General features: G+C 41.1%; 1 protein-coding gene across 1 annotated transcript in view; it reads right to left on the bottom strand.

Moving 5' to 3' along the window:
• The window catches only part of LOC126424760 (N-alpha-acetyltransferase 30), an 81,000-nt gene that overhangs the window by 23,513 nt on the left and 36,063 nt on the right, over window positions 1–21,424 (bottom strand). The window lies entirely within an intron of this gene.

Consider the following 21,424-nt stretch of genomic DNA (forward strand, 5'->3'; position numbering starts at 1 on the left):
TCCCAAATAGCAAAACTCATCCACTACTTTAAGTGTCTCATTTCCTGATATAATTCCCTCAGCATCACCCGATTTAATTCAGCTGCATTCCATTATCATCATTTTGCTATTGTTGATTTCATCTTGTATCCTCCTTTCAAGACTTGTCCATTCCGTTCAACTGCTCTTCCAGGTCCTTTGCTGTCTCTGATAGAATTGCAATGTCATGTGCAGACCTCAAAGTTTTTATTTCTTCTCCATGGATTTAAAATCCTATTCAAAATTTTTCTTTTGTTTCCTTTACTGCTTGCTCAATATGCAGATTGAATAACATCGGGGAGAGTCTACAACCCTGTCTCACTCCCTTCCCAAGCACTGCTTCCCTTTCATGTCCCTTGATACTTGTAACTGCCATCTGGTTTCTGTACAAATTGTAAATAGCCTTTCGCTCCATTTATTTTACCCATGCTACCTTTAGAATTTGAAAGAGATTATCCGTCAACATTGTCAAAAGCTTTTCCTAAGTATATAAATGCTAGAAATGTAGGTTTGCCTTTCCTTAATCTATCTTCTAAGATAAGTCATAGGGTCAGTATTGCCTCACGTGTTCCAACATTTCTACAGACTCCAAACTGATCTTCCCTGAGATCGGCTTCCACCAGCTTTTCCATTCGTCTGTAAAGAATTCATGGTAGTACTTTGCAGCTGTGACTTATTAAACTGGTAGTTCAGTAATTTTCACATCTGTCAAGACCTGCATTCTTCTTGAAGTCTGAGGGCATTTTGCCTATCTAATATATCTTGCTCACCAGATGGTAGAGTTTGGGAGGGTTGGCTCTCTCAAGGTTATTAGTAGTTCTAATGGAACGCTGTTTACTTCCAGAACCTTGTTTCGACTTTGGTCTCTGAGTGCTCTGCCAAGCTCTTCACGCAGTATCGTATCTCCCATTTCATCTTCATTTACATCCTCTTCCATTTCCATAATACTGCCCTCAAGTATACTGCCCTTGCATAGACCCTTTAAATACTCATTCCACTTTCTGCTTTCCATTCTTTGCTTAGAACTGATTTTCCATCTGAGCTCTTGACATTAATACAAGTGGTTCTCTTTTCTCCAAAGGTCTCCTTAATTTTCCTGTAGGCAGTATCTATCGTACCCCTAGTGAAATATGGCTCCACATCCTTACATTTGTCCTCTAGCAATCCCTGCTTAGCCATTTTGCACTTCCTGTTGATGTCATTTTTGAGACGTATGTGTTTCTTTTTACCTGTTTCATTTACAGCATTTTTATATTTTCTTCTTTGACCAATTAAACTCAGCATCTCTTCTGTTATCCAAGGATTTCTACTAGCCCTGATCTTTTTACTTGCTTGATCCTCTGCTGCCTTCATTATTTTATCTCTCAAAGCTACCCATTCTTCTTCTACTGTATTTATTTCCGCTGTTCTTGTCAATTGTTCCCTAATGCTCTCTCAGAAACACTCTACAACTTCTGGTTCTTTCAGTTTATCCTAGTCCCATCTCCTCAAATTCCCATCTTTTTGCAGTTTCTTCAGTTTTAATCTACAGTTCTTTACCAATAGATTGTGGTCAGAGTCCACATCTGCCCCTAGAAATGTCTTACAATTTAAAACCTGGTTCCTAAACCTCTGTCTTACCATTATACAGTCTATCTGAAACCTGTCAGTATCTCCAAGCTTCTTCCATGTATACAACTTTCTTTTATGACTCTTGAACCAAGTGTTAGCTATGATTAATTTATGCTCTGTGCAAAATTCTACCAGGGGCGGGAGGGGGGGGGGGGAGGGGGGGGGGGGGGGCGGTGGCTTCCTCTTTCATTCCTTACCCCCATTCCATATTCACCTACTACGTTTCTTTCTCTTCCTTTTCCTACTACCGAATTCCAGTCCCCCATGACTATTAAATTTTCGTCTCCCTTCACTATCTGAATAATTTCTTTTATCTCAGACATTTCTTCAATCTCTTCGTCATCTGTGGGGCTACTTGGCACATAAATGTGTACTACTGTGGTAGACGGGGCTTCGTGCCTATCTTGGCTACAATAATATGCTTTCACTATGTTGTTTGTAATAGTATTTTCATACTCTTAGGAAAAAGTTGGTGACTGAAATATCATGAGAATGTCCCATGCCACAGCAAAAGGCTCCTTTACTTTCATGACTGCCACCCTAATTCGTGTATCATGTCTGTGGCACACTCTCCCCTACTTCATAATACAAAACGAGGTGCCCTTCTTTGAACTTTTTTGGTGTCCTCAGTCAATCTTGTCTTGTGCAGATCCCACACTGCAGAGCAATACTCCAGAAGAGGGTAGACAAGATTAGTGTAAGCAGTCTCCTTAGTAAACCTGTAAAAAAATTTCTAACTGTTCTGCCAATAAATCGCAGTCTTTGGTTTGCTTTCCCCCACAACATTAGCTAAATGATCATTCCACTGTAACTTATTCGTAGTACCTAAGTATTTAGTTGAGTTTAAAGCCTTTATAATTGTCTGGTTTATTGTGTAACTAAAATTTAGCGGATTCTTTTTAGTGCTCATGTGGATGACTTCACACTTCTCATGATTTAGTGCCAATTTCCACTTTTTGCATCACACAAATATCCTGTCTAAATCATTTTGGAATTCATTTTGATCATATGATGACATTACACAATGGTAAATGACAACATCATCTGCAAATAATATAAGACGACTGTTCAGATTGTCTCTCAAGTTATTTAGGAAGATCAGGAACAACAGGGGCCAAGGCAGGAGACAGACTGCTGGAGGTATCGCAGTGACCTGGGAGAACGCCAGATATTGCCTCCATTTTACTCTATGACTTTCCATTCATTACTACGAACGGTTACCTTTGTGACAGGAAATCGCGAATCCAGTCTCACAACTCAGACAAAACTCCACAGGCATGCAACTTAATTGGAATTCACTTGTGAGGAACGGCATCAAGGGCCTTCTGAAAATCTTAAACACGGAATCAATTTGACGTCCTCTGTCAATAGCACTCATTACTTCCTGAGAATAAAGAGCTCCTTGTGTTTCACAAGAATGATACTTTCTGAATCAGTGTTGGCTATTTGCCAATAAATTGATTTCTTCCAGCTGTATTGTGGTCTCGTGGGGCTGAGAGGACCCCACATTCCAGAATTCAATAGCTCTGAAAAATCCGAGGAGGTATCAGGAAACAAACTTCAGTCCTCCCCAACCTGAGACAGTCCGCTAATCATTCAGCTACAGATGTGGTCTTCAATTCTTTTTAATTTTTAATAATAAGTATTTAATAATTATTAAATTATTTAATAATAATAATAATAATATTATTATTATTATTAGTCGACATACGGAGACTGACAGCAACTGCTGACAAATATGGCAGTTCATTTCCCACAGCAGAACTTCACAACAGAGTGACACTGACATTGAAAGTGTCACTTGAAACTGTTTGGCGGCGCCAAAGCAAGTGACAGACTGCAGGAGGTATCGCAGTGACCCATCACTCGTTTGGGATTGTCAACAAGCAAAAGTCATCAGTATTGCTTCCAATACTAGACAAAGTTTGAGGTTATGCACACCTACTCATCCTAAAGCCTGTATATGCTGCCAACTAATTAAATACCCATACAGTGCAGTGACACGACTCAGAAGTAATGTGGAAGCACCGTAGAGTGATGGCTTGGCAGCTGAGAGTCAGTAGCAGCCATTGTGGCAATATGTTGGTCGCGATTACTGATGTGCCAGTGGATAGCGCAGCAAGAATAGCAGAGGTGACTGAAAAGTGGTGCTACACAGTTATAACAGTGCAGCAAGTGGGGTGGTGTCACCACACCAGGAAAGTCTCTCGTGCCAACGTAACTAGATGCTGGGTTTTAGTGACACACATGGGTGACGGAGGCATATAAATAAATCTGGATTTTAAGGAGATGCCAGAGCAACACCAGACAGCAAGACAACTGGACTCTGCCCGCTGCAGTCACGGGTTCAAGACGGGGCAATGCCTGCCACTTACACTAAATCCTTCACAGGACCAGGTGGCACTGACCTGCCTTTAGTTCCTGTAATAACCGACATCGAGTTCCTAGTGGGCCTTGGCGCCACAGCACCAACCCCTGGCCGACATCTGTCTGAGGGCAGCGAGATGTACCCCAGGCACAGCTGTCTTCGTGTTACTTTGTAGTGACACAAGCGAGGTGAGGGATTGTTGGGCCCACATGACACAGAGGTAAGTAAGCACACAACAGTCCCTCTGTGCTGCCGTCGTGGCTGTGTGCAGAGCTGAGGGGCCGTCTCCCGAGTGGGATGCCACTGCAGCATGACACGACGTGCCTCCGATGTTGACACGAGACCTGTGACTCACGGAAGACTGTCTCAGCAGCAGTGCCGGGCCGAAGCCACCCGCACTTACAATGGCCCCAGCCAGGGTCAGCGAGGAGAGGCGTGCCTGAGATCAGTAAACTTCTTTGTAATTGTTAACAGTCTTTGCCATCGGGGTTACTGCCTTTCACAGTGTCACATACAGAGGTCAGACACCTCTCACCGTTTTCGAGGGTAATTCAAGAGATTCTCTGACCTAATGTCCCATACTACTGTCATTTCAGTGACTGTTTCAACTTTTGAGATGTCCACTTAGTTAACACATTTCTCCAGAAGGCAGGAATATGTCTAATACAACTGCATGCAGTATCTGCTGACATAATCTGACTAACTTTCAATGGGTATCAAGAAAACACAGTGTCTCATCACAGGAACACAGGAATCCTCATCACACACTGGATAACCAGAGCAGACAACTATCAAACAGTGGAATAGGCTTTAGCAACGACATCTTGTCCACCTCATAAAGCTGAGCTCATTACAATGCATGTGGATGGGTGTCACTGTGTCAAATGTTACTGGCATCAGATTTTTATTCGACAGATGTGTATTTTCAAAGAAACTGCCTTTATTTTGGTTATTGTTTGGTTTGTACTTCACAGTAAATTACTTATTTCAATTTAATAATGTTCATTCACGACTCCCTGTTCTGCGCTCACAGGCAGCACACCGCGCCTGGTACACGCGGCACTCTGGGACCACAGCACAGCTACAATACCTGAAGATGCACTTATAACAGTCTTAAACTGGTCGTGTGAAACCAAAGAAATTTACAACTGAAGCGGTATTTCCAACCTCTGCTAACACTCATTTTGTCATTCCCTACCACCCTTCTCAAATGTAAGCCCCGACACATTTGCAGGTATCAGGTCGTAAAACCCTTTTTGTTAGCAGTTTATTTAACAATAGAATTAATTATTAGAGACATAATTTATGTGCTTGTCTTTCGAGACACTTAGATGTTGGATGAAAAATTTCTGTGTTTTTGACTGCAATTAATGACGGGTCCTGGAAAACTTGGAATTTATTTATTCATATGGCTCACCTGCACTTTAAAATTACAGGTATACAACATTAGTAATACAATATATAACAGGAACACGAAAATATGAAACTAGATATAAAATTAACTAAATGTCAATATCTAGGTTTCTAATCCATATAATGAGGTTGCTGCAACTACCCTGGTATGAACGCAAGGGGCTTTCATCTCAAATGTGCTCGATGTCTAGGTCAGAGCCCCACATTCACAAACCAGAGACACTGTAGCACCCCATTTGTAAAGAGAGTTTGCGCATCATCCAACTTGACCATAGTTTCCTGTCGAGTTCTGTGCCAGCAGCATATCACAGTTATACTTTCGGAGCCACTCATGCTCTTCAATAACTTGACAGCTCTGGTCCCACAGAGCCCCATATCAAGGATTACTGGCCTGTGCTAGCTGTGTGGAAAATTGGGTATGACTTCTCTGGATACAAGCACTGGGTGCCCTCTGCAGCCCCGGAACACAAAGCAGAGATTCTGGTTGTAATCTCTTCGTCAGACCAGATATTGGATTAACTGATTACAAACATCCAGACAAATCAAAATCAAAACTTGGAATGTAAGCTCTACATCATAAAGAGAAACTAGCCTGCAGTACACGAATGGAAAGGAACATCAGGACACTAATGTTTTTCCAAGAATTACAACAGAAGATTACGGACAATGTTCCTATTCTGAATGAATTTTCACTCTGTAGTGAAGTGTGCACCAATCTGAAATTTCCGGGAAGACAAACTGTGTCTCTGACAGGGACTCGAACCAGAGACCTTTGCCTTTTGTGGGCAAGCGCTCTACTGGCTGCGATTTTAAAGCACAATGCACGACCTACACTTACAGCTTTACTTCCTCAGCACTTCTCCAACCCGCCAAACTATACACAAATTTTCCTCTATACATTGTGGGACCAACACTCCTGGAAGAAAGGATAGTGCAGAGAGACAGATTAGCCACAGTCTAGGGGACAGTTCCCAAATGAATTTTCACAGTGGAAAGTGCGACAATTTTTCCTAAAAGGTTGTACTTGGGTAGCTCACTTTGCAGGGCACTTGTCCGCAAAAGGCAAAGGTCCCAGATCTGACGCCCCCCCCCCCCCCCCCCCCCCATTCAGGTGCACAGTTTTAATCTGCCAGGACTACTCCTACAGAGCAAAAATGCAGTCTGGAAACAATCCCCACAGGCTGTGGCTAGTAAGGAGTTCATTAGACCTGTTAATCGCAGATTTTGATGAGTCTTGGGCATGATGTAAAGGCACCTGTCCTGAGTACCTGCCTAGTGGCTTTTTATGCGATGGCCCCTAGTTTCTGAGAAAATCTATGTTGAACTTTTATGCCTAACCCCTATAAGTGTAACGTTAGTCATGTTTCAAACAAATGAGCTAGTGCAGTGGCTAAGGTTCATGGCGACCACATTGGTGTTCCGGATTCAAATCCTGCTTGCGTATTTTTTTGTTTTAATTTTCAATTTTTTTAAATTCTACAGAACATCAATAAACACCACCTGACACACAACATTATCCAAAAATAGTCATTTTTGCTGTAGTAATTACATTAACACTTGGAAAAATCCCCCATTGTTACATTAACACTTCAAACATTAATGTAAACTTTCTTCAAAACGCCTGTTCTGTTTGCAGTTAAAATTCCAAATATTTGGACAACTTTGCTTCATGTGTTTCCTAGATGTGATCTCACTTCTTGTTGCCCTCTCCCTCATGGACACACAATTCCCTGGCCCGAACACCGAAAGCTGGCATTTGTCACTCGCATAAGCTGTTCACAACATGTATTCAGCACAGTGCATGTCAAAAACGTACAGTGAAATGGGAGAAGCAAATATTTCTACAAAACAACAGCCACAAGAAGATGCATCAGAAGCAAGAGAGTGTGATGAACAATCTGAGGGCGAAGTCACCAATACATACACCAAAAACATTGCTTCACAATTTAAAATTTCTTACAAATACACCGCTGAGAATGATTTCCACTAATTCTACTGCAATCAAAGACACAGTAGCCAGTGCAATTAAAGATCTGTTGGCCAAAAGACGAAATTTCATTGGGGATGATTTAACACATGCAATTCTATTCTATAACAAACAGTGTACACATCTGAAGAAAAGTTGGCTGTAATGATCATTTTATTTAATAAACTGCTTTGAATAATTTTGTATAACATATACTATTTAATGATATTCTGTACAATGGGGTGGGGAGGGGGGCAACCCACAGGATTTGAACCTAGACCACTAGCATGTTAGCTAGGCATGTCACTGCACTCACTGGTCAAAATGCTACTAATGTTACAGGTATCAGGGGTACACATAAAACTTTCTCAGAAATTAGGGACCACTGCACGAAAAGCCACAATGCCACAAGGTACACAGAAGAACTTCTGTGTGGTTTGGAAGACACGGGAGAGGTACTGGCAGAAGTGATGTTGTAAGGCCAGGTCGTGAGTCTTCCTCCGATAGCTCAGCCAGGAGAGCAGTTGTTCCACAAAATTTCGGGCATGCAGCCGCATAAATTCACCTTCTTCTTCTTCTAATATTTCGGCTGAATACTGTCCAGCCATCTTCAAAGTGAGCCGAGGTGACTGATGCTCCAGCATTTCCTCCGTCCTTTTAAACCCTCAGGCCGAACCACTGAGCATGTGTCCACAGCGACAAGGCACCAGAGACGTTGATCGGCGGCAAAGAGGAATGACATGCATGGAATTAGACCTATGGCTGCACAGTCAATTCACATGGTGATATTGATGTATCACCCTGAGCTGCACCGTCGCGACATCATTGTGATTTAATTACTAAAATTGTCAGATTCCATTCTTTGTCCAAGCTGAAGTCACTATCTCTATTAATTAAATTCCTCACCAACCAAATTTCAATTGCTTCTTTCATTACCGAGTCCCAGAAAGATAAATTCGAGGCTAAAATTTCGACATTACCGTACACCATAGATGAACAATCTGAGGGCGAACTCACTAATGTCAACATATACACCAAAAAGATTGCTTCACAATTTAAAATTTCTTACAAATACACCTCTGAGAATGATTTCCAGAGGGGGGAGGGGGCAGTGTCAATACAGTGCTCCACCACTACAGATTTATTAGGTTGTAAGCATCAGGTGTACCTGGGGCGCTCTGTACATCTCTCCTGGAGTGTACATGTCATCTGTCCGATATATGAACGGTCGCACTCAAAGGGGTCTTGTAAGCCCCAGGCTTCCGAAGCACCAAATCATCTTTAATGGAACCCAGGAATGCAGCTGTCTTTGGTGGAGTATCCATCTTATTTTCGATGAAAGTCTTCCCAGGTATGGCAGGAAAGCCATGGATTTAAAACTTTCTTCCGCTATCTTTGTACGCACTGTGGATTTCATTTTTAGCGTGTTATGTATCTGCAGTGGAGAGTACCCTTTGTCTTTGAAAACTCTTCTCAGGTATAGAAGCCCATCCTCCAGACTGCTCTCGTAAGGCAATAATGTGTGCTCTGTGTACCAGAGTCCTGAGTACACTCATCTTCTACGAGGGATGGTGGCAGCATTTGCACATAAATATAAATCCATATTACAGTGTCATCGTCTTTGTGCTATACCCACACATCCAAATATGGAAGGCATCAATCTTTTTCGATTTCCTTCATGACCTGAATTTGTCTGTCGATAGAATTCAGATGATTTAGCCTGTCTTTACCACATAGCTCCAAAACACTGTGGGCTTCAAGCAAGCAGATTCCAGCCATAAAAAAGTTGGCCACCAAGGGCGACAATGGAGGACTTCGAGAAGAAGGTGTTGGAATCTGAAAACCGACCCATATGGTTTTATATTTACGTGCAAATAACTGCCACCACCCTTTGCAGATGATGAGTGTACTCAGAACTCTGGTACACATAGCACATGTTATTGCTGACGAGAGCAGTCCGGAGGACGAGTTTCTACACCTGAGAAGAGTTTTTGAAGACAATGGGTACTCTCCCCAGCAGACACGTAAGGCACTATAAATGCAGTTGCGTATATGCAACAGCTTTGACCAACTGTCAGAGTTGAGTGGGAAGGAGCCTCCTGTAGCTGTAGATGTAAGGAACATGCAGCAGTCCTCAGCAGTTAGAAGGCTTATATCAGTTGCAAAGTCTAACAGAAAGAAGAAGGTTCTACTGCTAGGTAGTTCGCATGGTAGATGTGTGGGCCAGCAATTGCATGAAGTGTTGGGGAGTGAGTACCACATCACCAGCATTGTGAAGTCTAGTGCAGGGTTGGCTCAGGTGACTGACAGCATAGGGGAGTAGGAATTCTACGAAGCAGGATCAGGTAGTGATAGTGCATGGCGCAGGGAACAGTCTTGAAAGGGATGGGGAATATGATGTGGGTGGTGACCTGGTAAAGATAGCTACTCAAACTGGTGGCACTAATGTGCATTTAGTGCAACTGTTTCAGTGTCACAATTGGCCTGTTAGGCGCATTAATGTGGGGCCGGAGAGGGTGCTGATGGCAGAGGGCATGGGTTATATTTCAGTGGTGCCAGTGGGGTCTTAGTAAATCGGGTTTCACTAGGCATGGCCTGCACCTCAATAGATACGGGAAGGGGAGGCTGGCAAAGCTTATAGGTGACAGCGTAGTGGGTGGTGGTGAGATCACTCATGGAAGTGAGTGAACAGCTTATAGATGTTGACTCTGAAATTATTGGTATATCGGAGCACCACTTAAATTATTCGACAATTCAGGGGCTTCCCTTACCAGGATACAGATTAGCTGGTTGTTTTTCAAGGAGTTCCTTGCGGGGTTGGCGAGTGGCTATGTACGTAAAAAACAGTATTCCATTTGAGTCCACAGACTTATCACGATACTGCACTGAACAGATATTGGAATGTTGTGCAGGGGCAGTTGAATTTAGTGAAACTGAACTTCTAATTGTTGTTGTTTATAGTCTCCTCACTCTGACTTCAGAGCATTTCTGCTCAGGCTAGAGAGGGTTCTTGATTCACTTTGTAGAAAGTACCAGAAACTAGTTGTATGTGGTGACTTCAATATAAATTTTGTATACGATGGAGCAAGAAAAAAGATGTTGGGGGATCTCCTAAATTCATATTATCTGATACAGACTCTGTTTTTTTCCAACTAGGGTGTGGGGAACAGTAGCACAATGCACACAATATTTCTATTCATTCTTCATTACTAGATGGGCATTCTGTTAATAAAAGGGTGAATCGCATTTCAGTCCATGATGCACAAATTTTAACACTAAAAGCCTTTTGTACTCAAACAAATGTCACATATAATTACAAACTATGTAGGAAAGTTAATCCAACAGCAAGAGAGTTTCTTAAACCTTGTCAAGGAACAAGAGTGGCAGGACGTTTATAGTGCCGATAACAAAGATGATAAATATAATGCTTTCCTTACATTTCTCTTGCTCTTCGAGACTTGTTTTCCATTAGAACATTCTAAATGGGGTACTAGCAGTAGTAGGCAGACCGGGTGCTGACTAGTGGGACAAGGATGTCATGTAGAACAAAGCGGGAATTATATCAAAATGTTAGAAGTAGTCACAATCAAGCTACAGTAGCCCATTACAAACAGTATTGTAATGTGCTTAAAAATCTTATGAGGAAGGCAAAGATTATGTGGTACGCAAATAGAAAAGCTAATTCACAGGATAAAATTAAAACCATATGGTCAGTTGTGAAGGGAGTGTCTGGAAGTCAGTTCTTAGTGAAAATATTTCTGTTACTGATAAATCAGATATATGTACAGTATTTAACAATCTTTTCTGAGCATTGCTGGTGAATTAAATAAAAATTTAGCTTCTACAGGAAATCATATAACTTTCTTGACAAATGCCTTTCCGAGATTTATGTCTGAAATACTCCTCTGTGATACAGAGAAGGGGGAGATTGAGTCAATAATTAAATTACTGAAGACTAAGGACTCTTAAATTACTGAAGACTAAGGACTCTTAAATTACTGAAGACTAAGGACTCTTAAATTACTGAAGACTAAGGACTCTTAAATTACTGAAGACTAAGGACTCTTAAATTACTGAAGACTAAGGACTCTTAAATTACTGAAGACTAAGGACTCTTAAATTACTGAAGACTAAGGACTCTTAAATTACTGAAGACTAAGGACTCTTAAATTACTGAAGACTAAGGACTCTCATGGATATGATGGAATGTTCAGCAGAATATTAAAGCACTGTGCTGCACATGTCAGCCCTGTATTTAGCCGTATTTGTAATTTTTCCTTTATGAATGGTCAATTTACTGAACAATTAAAGTACTAGGTAGTAAAGCTGCTTTATAAAAAGGGAGAAAAGGATAATGTAGACAATTTTAGACCTATTTCTATGCCATCAGTGTTTCCTAAAGTTATTGAAAAGGCTGTGTATGTAAGGATAATTGTTCATTTTATATCACACGATTTGCTGTCAAATGTACAGTTCGGCAGATCACTTAACAACTGAAAATGCTATATTCTCTTTTCTCTGTGAGGTACTGGATGGGCTAAACAAAAGGTTTCGAACACTTGGCATATTTTTTGATTTAACTAAGGCGTTTGTGTTAATGGCAAAATATTGTTCCAGAAGTTGGACCATTACGGAATACGGGGAGTAGCTCACAATTGGTTCACGTCTTACTATAGCAACAGACTGTAAAAACAATGATGTGGGGTCTGAGTGGGGTACAGTCAAGTGGGGGGTGCTCCCGGGGATCAGTGTTGGGGCCACTCCTATAATGATATGCCCCCTAGTATTATGGGTAACTCTAAAATATTTGCTGGGATGATACTAGCTTGGTAGTGAAGAATGTGTGCAACAGTGGGTCAGTTTCAAATATTGCAGTTCATGACCTAAGTTCATGGCTTGCAGAAAATAAACACCAAATCACAGCAAGACTCACTTTTTACAGTTTCTAACATGCAAATTCAACAAAACCTGACGTTTTAATTTCACAGAATGGGCATATGAATAGTGAAACTGAACACTTCACATTTCTAAGTGTTCAGATAGATAGTAAATTGTCTTGGAAAGTCCACATTCAGGATCTTGTTCAAAGACTTAATGCTGCCATTTTCACTATTCAAACGGTAACTGAAGTGACTGATCGTTCGACATGAAAATTAGTCTACTTTGCTTATTTTCATTCGCTTATGTCATATGGAATTATATTTTGAGGTAACTCTTCCCATTCTTAAAGGATATTTTTGCCTCTGAAACGGGCGGTTCGGGCAATAATTGGTGTAAGTTCACGAACCTCTTGTCAACCCCTGTTCACAAGTCTGGGTATTTTGACATTGGCCTCTCAATATATATATTCCTTACTGTCATTTCTTGTTAACAATATTAGCGTATTCCCAATAATAAGCAGCTTTCACTCAGTTAATACTCAGCAGAAATCAAACCTGAAGAAAGGCGTGCAGTATACTGCTGCATCCATTTTCAATAAGCTACCGCTCGAATACAAAAATCTTGGCAGTAATCCACGCGCTTTCAAATCGAAACTGAAGAGTTACCTCATGGGTCGCTCCTATTCTGTCGAGGAGTTCCTTGAAAAATTAAACTGATTCTTGTTGTATTGTTATTGTGTTTATTTATGGATTGACTTTTTTTGGTTTCATAAATATTTTATTTTTATCTGTTATTACTTTTATGTTGTAATTTCATGTACTGACATGTTCCATGACCTTGTAGATTTGCTCCTCAATTTGGTCCTACAGAACTTGAAATGTAAATAAAAAAATGAAATCCACAGTGCACACAAGAAAAACGGAAGAAGACACGGAAAGTTTTAAATCCATGGCTTTCCTGCCATAAGTGGGAAGCCTTTCATCAAAAATAGGACAGATCCTCAGTAAACACAAAGCGAAAGTGGTTTTTCGCTTTCCGCCAAAGACAGCAGCACTCCTGGGTTCCATTAAAGATGATTTGGTACTTCGGAAGCCTGGGGTTTACAAGATCCCCTGTAAGTGCAGCCGTTCATATATCAGACAGACGACACATACAGTCCAGGAGAGATGCACAGAGCGCTGCAGGTACACCGAGCTCTTACAATCTAATAATTCTGTGGTGGCGGAGCACTGTACCAACAATGGGCACTTTACAGTGTATGGTAACGTTGAAATTTTAGCCTTGACTTCATCTTTCTGGGACTCAGTAGTGAAAGTAGTAATTGAAATTCAGTTAGCGATGAATTTAATTAATAGAGATAATGGCTTCAGCCTGGACAATTCATTGAATCCAGCAATTTCTGTAATTAAATCACAAAGACGTCGCGACGGTGCAGCTCGCAGTGATACTTTGATATCACCGTGTGGATCGACTGCACAGCCACAGATCTAATTCCATGCACATGTCATACCACTTTGCTGCTGATCAACATCTCTGGCATCTTGTGTACCTGTGGCCGGATGTGCAGTGGTTCACTCCCCAGGTTTAAAAAGACGGAGCAAGTGCTGGAGCATCAGTCACTTTGGCTCACTCTGAAGATGGCTCGATGGTATTCAGCCAAAATATTAGAAGGAGTTGAATTTATGCAGCTGCATGCCCGAAGTTTTATGGCACAGTCTTTGCGCTGCAAAAATATGAAGATGGGAGAGAGCAGTTGGCTGCAAAAGGCAAAGGTCTCGAGTTTCAGTACAGGTCTGGGACACTATTTAATATGCCAGAAAGTTTCAGATCAACACTCTTATCGTTTTCATGATATTGTTGTAAATGAGGCTTTAAAATAAGAATGTCTTACACATATGGGGAAATTTGGCAAAGTTGTCATTGGAACCAGTGCATCAGCCGAGGCTGGAATAATTTGAGGAAACAACAGTCTCTCCAAATCTATATATAATGACAAGACTTGAATCATACTCTTATAGCATGCAAGTCCGATGACACTGACGACCAAGACGGTACAGTAGCCACAACACTGGCATCAAATTCAGAACCACTTAGTTTCATACCCCATCTGGCCATCTAGATGTAGATTTTCTGTAAGTTCTCAAAATCAATGCAGGTTTTGTTCCTTTCCACTTGTTTGTTGTATTCAAATCTTTGCTTTTCTCTACATTTTTTATCCTCCATCACCAAACTGACTATTCCTTGGTGCTTTAAATGTGGCTGCCAACTGATCCCTTCTGTTAGTCAAGTTGTACATTAAATTTCTTTCTTACCGTATTTAATTCAGTGCCTCAACATTAGTTGTTGGAACCACACCTAATCTTTAACAGTCTTCTGCAGCATCACATTTCAAAATTTTTTATTAGTTTCTTGTCTGAACTGTTTATCATCATCGTTTGATTTTATACGAGGCTACACTCCATACAAATACCTTCAGAGAAACTTCTAATACTTCAACTTACAATCGATGTTAACAAATTTCTCTTTTTTCATATATGTTTTTCTTGCTTTTGGCTGTCAATTTTTTATATCCTCTCTATCTTGGCCACACTTTTAAAACTCTTATTCTACTTTTAAGGTCTTTTTTCATAATCTAATTCCTTCAGCATTACATCATTTAATTTGGCTACATTCAATTATCCCTGTTTCACTCTTGTTTGGTTTCATTTTACAACCTACTTTGAAGATATTATCTGTTCCATTCAACCATAATTCCTTGTCCTTTGGCATCTCTGACAGAATTAAATCATATCCAAACCTCAATGTTTTTTTTCTCCTCTCTGAACCTCAATTTGCTTTCCAAATTTCTCCTTGATTTCCTTTACTGCTTGCTCAATGTACAGATTGAATAACATCAAAGATAGGCAAAGACACTGTCTCACACCCTTCCAAAATATTACTTCCATTTCAGATCCTTCAATTGCTATTACTGCAGTCCGGTTTCTGTGAAAAAATTTGCTCCCTGCTACCTTCAGAATTTTAAAGAGAATAATGGACTCAACACTGTCCAAAGCTTCCTCTAAATCTAGAAATGCTATAAACATAGGTTTCCCTTTTTTCAACCTACCTTCTCAGCTAAACTGTAAGATCAGTATTGCCTCACACATTCCTACATTTCTGCAGAATCTAAACTCATCTTCAACCAAATCAAGTCCAGAATTAGGTAGGCACATTTGGAGTCATAGCGGAAAAAACTGTCACTAGCACACGGGAACAATGCTGTTGTGTATTAGGGCTACAGGTGAGATCACGGTATTTTATTTATTTATCAGGTTCTGTATGATAATACAAGTCATACTTACTTTGTGATGGAACAAGACAGTACATAATTTACAAAATACTGTTTAGAAAATTTATAAACAAAAATGTTAAAGAATTAAACAACAAGGGGAAAACGCTCCCATCACAGCACAAAAAAGACAAATGTGCTCCTCTTTATTAAAGGCTGACTGAAAAGTGGGGTACCAGCTGCCTCATTCTACCTATCCCAGCACCTTTAAAAATTTTCACAAAAATATCAGCATTTGAAAATATTTGTGCTCTTTTTAACATGCAAACTCACCTCCAACAAGCTGCCCTAACTGTAACTCTCTCATATCCACTAGAATATCGCTGTAGGTCTATCATGTCCAACCACTCAACTGCCCAGTCTCTCTCTCACTCATTCAGCCCAACTCATTGTCATTACAGGGTGTATACGGAGATAAAGAAAAAATCCCCAGATATTTACTGGATTTCCCAGTTAAAAACACACTTTTTCTGGGTGAACATACACTTTTTTCATTTTTCTTTCCCTCCGAAATGCGAAACTTATCAATCCTTTGAATGGCTAAGGTTTTGTACACCAGTGTAGAACTTCTTCTGGACACTTTAGAACACTAAATCCAGAATAAAGACATGTTCTGGAAAGATCACTGATTTGCAGCAACATGTAGGCTGCATATTTTCTTATTATGAAAGTATAAATTTGAATACCACCAAACACAGTACATTAGTTATCAAAGCATTGAAATGGACACAGTGATGCACTTTTGTAAGCCAGTCATAGTTCATGTCACGTGATCTCGCCAGCCGATGACACGAGATATTCAGAGCAAAGGACACACAATGAAGTCAGCCAATAGAAACATTATTTAAGTAGCATGAACAAACAAACAGAAAAAGTCAAGATTTAAATTAATTTACATAGTGTAGCTGCAAGAAGAGCTAAACTTTCACATAAAGTATTGATCATTAAGATTAATAAGCTACTATAAAAGCTAAGCTTTCATATATAATATTAATATTTTTTGCTTCTGTTACACTTTAAGATATATCACACAAATGTGCCAGTAAAATTTTAAATAATGACTTGAGTGTCTTGTCTTGGGGGCAACAAATTGCAAGAGGCTGGTCCCCAAAGTGTTGAGTTTTAAACGAGAGTCAAACACTCTGATTTATGAAATTCATCACCTATCTCACCCGTAGCATAAATAATGTTGTGTACAAGGAAATTTACATTGAAAGTAACATTTTCCAAACCAACATTCGCAATATTTTCCCACAATCTGCTAGAAATAGCAGTTGCCATAGAACGCCAGAAAACAGACGTTACTTCATGTGCGCAGGTACGATGATGTAGGAAACCTGTATGTTCGTAAATATATAGAATTTTGAGGTCTTACAGTATGTCATAAAAGAAACAGGACATCAGAATACACTCCAAGAAGAACAGAATTTTGTAAACCATATTAAAATGCATAATTCGGCTTAAAGTGCACATGCTTATTTCCAGATTCACAGTGAAGTAGGCCCTAATCTGTTATGAGCTTTTCCATGTGGTTTTTAGGATGCAAATTTTCTTGGTGTACCAATACTGTATTATCACTTGTTTGGTTCTTTATTATTACAGAATGCCACATGTGGCAGAAGATGAAAACATGCACTCGAAATTCACTGAACAGTTGAAAATAGCTGTAGTTTGGAATGAAACACTCCATTTCAAATAAATTGACTGCGTCTGTGAAAAAGATTAATAAAAGCAAATTTCTTTAAATAACTTCATTGTTCTGCAAGGCGATTGATTAATGCTAGAATGCCAACAACTTGAAAATAAAATAAAATCATAAAATTGAAAACAATAACATATTTTAGCCTTCCATAATTATATGAAGTTATTTTAATTCACTTCATAGCCACATAAATTAGATTTGTTTTCATTTGATGTGAGAGTTACAAACAAAGAAGAAACAACAAAATCACTAAATATAAACATGGGACATGTGAAGATCACCACCTTCCTCACTCCAAATCAGACTGCCCCGCGCATGCACGAATCTGGCAGCTTTGGCGAGCCAGAAAAATTTTTCAATTAGCCAGAAGCAGGAAAGGTACTGCTCATATGCGATTTAGCTGCGCATGCGGCTGAGCCCGCTGGCAACCGCTCGAATGACCCTAATGTAAATAGTTTTGACTTCATGTTTGTCTGTTGGTTTGGGTTTGCCTTTGACATATTTTGCTGTTGGCAGACGCTTGTGTGTGCACTGTGTTTTGTTGTTGTAAATGGCAATTTTCTTTGCAACTTTTGTTTATTTTGGTTTTTTCCTATCGTTTAGGCTTTATTTCCGCAGTATTATTCTGCAGTAGTGGGGTACATTAAAATTCTCTGTTAGCGCATCAGTTCTTACCAGTTAAAGTTACAAAAATTTAACTGAAAACTAAAACAATGAAAAATTCCGAGAATTCTAAAAACAATCCGGGTTTTCCCAGTTTTCTCCCGGATGAAAAACTTCCCGGGCTTCTCCTGGATTTCCCAAAGCGTACATGCCTTGCATTGTCTCTTTGAGGTTCTCTAAAAGTCACTGTCTCCTGTCTCACAGCCAGTGTCACCTTTGTTCTGTCTTACTACTACTTTCTAATCTCACTTTCACTGTCTTCCTCTTGCTCCCTCATAATGCTACTTTCCCACTCATTCATTCATTCCTACAGCTGCTTTCTCTTCTCACTGTCACAATCTCTTTCTTCCTCATAGTCACTGTCATATACTCTTGTCTCTCATTTATCACTGGCTCTCACCCACTTCCACTTTCTTCTTGTCTTTATTCCTCTCCCACAGGTAAAGTCTCCTTCATTATTTTCTTGCACTATTCTCTGGTAAGTAACTTTGAACATCCGTGTCTCAGAAATGGATAAAGATGTCAATAACATTTTCAAGGCTGTTCAAGAATGGAATATATGAGGGTTGTACCAAAAGTAAGGTTCCCAGTATGCCAAATCCGACAACAGTGCCGTGCACAGTGGTTCCCCCATACTCGGCCCGCCTGTCTGCGATTTGCTACATCGTTCAGTGTTGGCTTGGCAGCCATCAGAGAAGGAAGTATTGATTACTGCTCCTGCCAACTGCGAGGTTTGAGCAGGAATCCGGCTTCTCCACATAAGGAAGTTACCGCCCGTGGAGATTCATTGGCAACTAACTGAGGTTTATGGTGAAGAGTGCATGTCTGTTCAGCATGTCCGAAAATGGTGCAGGGCTTTTGCTGAGGGTTGCACAGAAGTTCACAATGGAAGACTGCCGGTTTTGGGTGCGATTGTCCAGAAAATCAACAGTGAGCTGCTCAAAGATTTGATGGTCACTGTCTGTGAACTTGTGAAACGCATTCCTGAAGCTTCCCACAGCACAACTGAAAGAACTTTAACAGAAACGTTGGGTTACGACAAGATATGTGCTCGCTGGGTCCCCCCTGATGCTGACTGTTGGACACAAGGAGCAACGCCTTGACTGTGCTCACAAGTTTCTTCAACAATGTGAGAGGGGAGGCAACAAGGAGAAGTTGTTGGACTCTATCGTCATGGGAGATGAAATGTGGGTGTTTCATTACACTCCCGAAACAAAACAATAATCTAGTCAGTGGCGTCACTCCAGTTCACCGCCACCAAAGAAATTCAAACAAATGCAGTCGGCAGGAAAGGTTATGGTGACTATGTTTTCGGATCAGAAGGGGGTACTCCCCATCATTATTATTCAACCTGGGATGACAATAAACTCTGACAGATATTGTGAAACATTGGCCAAACTCCAGTGAGCAATCCAGAATCACTGGAGAGGACGACTGAAGGAGGGAGTAGTGCTTCTTCATGACAACACTTGACCCCATGTCACTCATCAAACACAGGAGCTTTTGAAGACATTTGGGTGGACTGTTATGCCCCATCCCCTGTACAGCCCGGACTTAGCCCCCGGCGATTATCACTTCTCCCCCAAGCTAAAGGAACACACAGGTTTTTTTTTTTTTTTCCTTTTTGTTATGGTTTTAGGGCGCAAAACTGCTACAATCCATAAGCAGGCATGGAAGACCATTCTGTGGTTTAATTAAGGGTAAGAAACCGAATGTGAAATCAGCAGCAATGGGAGCAAAACTCGAGGAGGGGGGAAACTAAAAACGGAAGAAGATCTTAGAAAACTACTACTGAAGGGGGGTTTGAATTCCCTGAAAAAAGAGCTTCAAATGACCAATATCATCTCACCGACACTGATAAACTCGAGGATGCTATCAGCTAAGCGCGTGTCATCTGCTAAAAGGGAAGATGTATCAGGTGACAAATGTAAATGGGTACATAGCGGATTAAAATAGGGGCACTGAAGTAAAAGGTGTCTCACTGTCCACAGTTGAGAGCAGTGAGTACAAAGTGCAGGAGGATCACCACTTAAAAATGTTGATGGCTAAAAAGACAGTGCCCTATCCAGAGTCTACTTAAAATTACCTCCTCTCGACAACGAGGCTGGCAGGAAGAGGTCCAAGTGCAGGGAAAAGGTTTTCCATCCCCTAATATATTATCGGGAAATGTAGACCAATGTGTGTGCCATAAAAGAGTAACACAACAACATAAAATGCTCTGTAGATCAGCAAAGGGAACCACGTGAACAGTGGGCCAAGGAAGAGAGACTGCAGCCTTGGCCACTATATCGGCTGCCTCGTTTCCGTAGATACCATCGTACCCTGGGATACAGAGGAATGCCACACAGACTCCCCAAGTGGAGCAAGTGGAGGCTGTCCTGAATCCGGTGGAACAGAGGGTGCATGGGATAAAGAGCTTGGATGTTGAGAAGAGAGCTGAGCGAATCCGAGCATATAATATACTGTAGCCGCTTATGGCGACGGATTTATTGGACAACCTGGAGAACAGCATAAAGCTCCGCACTAAAAACTGAAAACTGGTCGGGAAGTTGAAATCTATTAGAGGTGTCGCCAACAATATGGGCACATCCAAAACCAAATGTGATCTTTGAGCTGCCAGTGTAAATAAATGTGGCATCCTCCATTTGTACGCGTAGAGCAGCAAATGGCTGATGATAAACCACAGGGGGGGGGGGGGGGGGGGGGGGGGTACTATCCTTGGGAAGCTGACAAAGGGCATGGAGAAGGCAGGTCCGGGGATGAAGCCAAGGTGGCGCCATACCCTCGTTTGTCAAGCAAGTTTTAGGAAAGTGGAAGGAAAGAGAACGTAACAGTTGACAGCAGCGGACTCCCAGTGGTGGTAGAGAGGAAGGGCGGCCTGCATACCCTAAATCTAAGGAGACCTTGAAAAAAAGGGCATGGGTTGGAGGGGCAGGCATGGAAGACAGATGACTAGCGTAACGACTCAATAGGGCAGCTCACCAATCTGACAGTGAAGGTACAGCAGTTTCAGCATAAAGGTTCTCCACGGGGCTGGTATGAAAAGCTCCAGATGTTAAATGCAATCCACGATACAGGCATAGGAGGACCACTTGGTCAGCTCCCCAGGAGTTACCACTCTGAACACGGAGGGTGTTGAGTAATCGAATACAGCGAGCCGAAAGATATGACACGTGAGTAGACCAGTACAGTTTTCTTTCAAACATAAGTCCCAAGAACTGGGCGATGTCAGCAAATGGAAGGTCGAAAGGGCCTAGACGTAGGGAAGGCAGAGGAACCTCCGTACAATGCCAAAAATTTACACAGATGGTTTTACTGGGAGAAAAGCGGAAGCCTGTTTCGATGCTCCATGAGTGGAGGCGATCAAGACATCCTTGAAGATGTCATTCAAGAAGGCTGGTCCGTTGAGAGCTGAAGTAGATTGTAAAACTGTCGCCAAAGAGAGAACCCGAGACATTGGGAAGGAGACAATCC

Source organism: Schistocerca serialis, chromosome 10 (genome assembly GCF_023864345.2).
Source record: "Schistocerca serialis cubense isolate TAMUIC-IGC-003099 chromosome 10, iqSchSeri2.2, whole genome shotgun sequence".
Taxonomy (NCBI): domain Eukaryota; kingdom Metazoa; phylum Arthropoda; class Insecta; order Orthoptera; family Acrididae; genus Schistocerca; species Schistocerca serialis.